The sequence below is a fragment of the Belonocnema kinseyi genome, chromosome 8, assembly GCF_010883055.1.
Source record: "Belonocnema kinseyi isolate 2016_QV_RU_SX_M_011 chromosome 8, B_treatae_v1, whole genome shotgun sequence".
NCBI classification, from domain to species: domain Eukaryota; kingdom Metazoa; phylum Arthropoda; class Insecta; order Hymenoptera; family Cynipidae; genus Belonocnema; species Belonocnema kinseyi.
The window spans coordinates 8624976-8627797 of NC_046664.1; positions in this window are offsets into that span (position 1 = coordinate 8624976).

Consider the following 2822-nt stretch of genomic DNA (forward strand, 5'->3'; position numbering starts at 1 on the left):
GATTGTATTGTTTGCTCAGCTACATCCATACGGAATGGCTTTTTAGGCATACCATTATGGTTAAGTATTATAGCTAGACGAAGAATATTTTATGCGTGAAGTGTCCTAAATCGTATTTCTAAGTTCCGTTTGGATGAATCTTTCATAGGAGAATTTGCATGATTCATTCATTTAAGGTTAGGAGGATTTTTATTTGTCTTGAAAAGAATGCTTTTTCAGCAAAAATCCTTTTGCTACAAACAACATTTAATCTTGCAATCAAATACGTCTGTTTCAAAAAATATCCACGTGGTTAAAAATAAAACAAACATGAGAAGGGTGCTCTTGCATTAAAAACGCACCCTTTAAATTTCACTAAAAACAAACATTTCTTAATAGGATATTTATCCCTCATTTGTTAATTAACGAATGTAATCCGGAATGCGGTAGGGGACTAAAAGAAGCTTTTGTTCAACCGAAAGCGAGCCAAAATTTAATTAAATTATTGGAATTCCAAACAATAGGGCGAATTTTCTATATAAAATAGTTGAATTGTCGAATGAAAAATTAGAAATTTTGATAAAACAGTTAATTTTATACCAAAAAGACGAATTTCCAAAAAAATACGAGAACTCTCAACCCAAAAGTTGAATTTTCAACAAAACTAGAGTCATTTAAACAAACAAACGAATTTTTAACAAAAAGTTTAAATTTTACTTACAAAATAATAATTTTCAATCAAAAGTGGAGTAGGTAAATTTCAATTACCAAAGTAATTTTTCAATAAAAAAAAGGAATTTTCAACAAAAAAATTCAATTTCCAATCAGAGTTGAATGTTCCGCCAAAAAATACGAATTTTCAAAAAATTCAAGAATCCTCAATCAAAAAGTTGAAGTTTCAACCAAAAAAGATGGATTTTTAAACCAAAAGATTAATTTGCTCTCAAAAGACGAATTTTCAATAAAGTTCAAGAATTCTCAACCAAAAATTTGAATCTTCAAGGAAGAAAGAACATTTTATTTTTTATTTTTAAGAATATAGTTTAACTTTGAAACTTAGTTGTTAAATTTTTAACCAAAAAGATGAATTTTTAAACAAAAAGATTAATTTTCTACCGAAAAAAACAGAAATTTTTCACAAAATTGCAGAATTTTAAAGAAAATAGTTCAATTTTAAGAAAAGTTGAATTTTTACTTTAAAAAGAATCATTTTCAATTAAAAATAGAATACGTAAATTTTCAATGAGCAATGGAATTTTTCAACAAAAAAAAAATTAAAAAATTTCAACAAAACAATTAAATTTCTAACCAAAACTTTGAATAATCAACAAAAAATGAATTTTTAAGAAAATAGTTCGACTTTAATGCCTAGTTGTTAAATGTTTAACCAAAAAGATGAATTATTAAACAAAAAGATTAATTTGTTACCAAAAAATAAGAACTTTTAACAAAATTCAAGAGTTCTCAACCAAAAAGTTTAAATTTCAACGAAAAAAGACGAATTTTCAAAGAAAAGATTAATTAACTAGCAAAAAAAGATAAAGTTTTAATAACATTCAAGAGTTCTCAACCAAAACTTGAAGTTTCAAATAGAACAGATATATTTTTAAACAAAAAGATTAATTTTCTACTGAAAAAAAACCAACAATTTTTCACAAAATTCCAGAATTAAAAAAAATAGTTCAATTTTAACAAAAAGTCGAATTTTCAACTAAAAAAGATAAATTTTTAAACAAAAAAATCAATTTACTACTAAACGTTATCTTTTCAAATGTTCTAAATAAAAGAATCAATGAAATTGAACATTTGTTAAAATATCAACTGTTTAATTGAAAATTAATATATTTTGATCAAGGATTTAACTATATTGTTCAAAATTCATGTTTAAAAAATACATATCATAATAACCAAGCAAAAAATGCATTTTTAAGAAAATATTTCGACTTTAATACCAAGTTGTTAAACATTAAATCAAATAGATGAATTTTTTAACAAAAACAATAATTTTCGACTGAAAAGATAACAAATTTTTAACAAAATTCAAGAATTCTGAACCAAAAAGTTTAAATTTGAACTAAAAAAACGAATTTTTAAAGAAAAAGATGAATTACCTATCAAGAAAGATAAATTTTTAATAAAATTCAAGAGTTCTTTTTCAACAAAAACTTGGAAGTTTCAACTAAAAAAGATAAATTTTTAAACAAAAAGTTTAATTTACTACTAAAAAACTAAAAATTAATTTACTTCTAAACGTTATCTGTTCAAATGCTCTAAATTAAAGAATCAATGAAATTTCAAAATTTTAAAATTATATTATTTTAAAGAATTTTAAGCTAAAAAACGTTAAAACTGAAAAGTTACATTTTTTAATCTAAAAACTTCTTAAATCAGAAGTTAAATTATTTTCATCTTATGTAGTTCAAATATCCTTGAAAAGCTTCAAAATTTTGTTTCAGAATCTTGAGAAATTTAGATGTAGTTTTAAATTTATTCAACTTCAAAATTATTTGTGAATTTTTTTAAACTTATAAATATATATTGAAATGAATAGAATTTTTCCTACAATTTTTAGAAACTCCTGAAATTTTTAAAAAAATATCTTAAAATCTGCAGGCTTCTTTTTTAACAATTTTGGAAATCTTTTAAAATCTTTTTGAATATTCTTCTAAAATAATATTTGCAAAATGAAAAATTATTTTCAATTTTCCTAGGAATCTTACGGAAATTTTTTTATTCTTTTAAAGCCTTTCACAATTCTTAAAAAGTTTATTTTTATTTTTAATCTGCTATTCGGTACGAATAGCCGAATTTTGTCGATATACACACTTCGTTTAAATTATTTA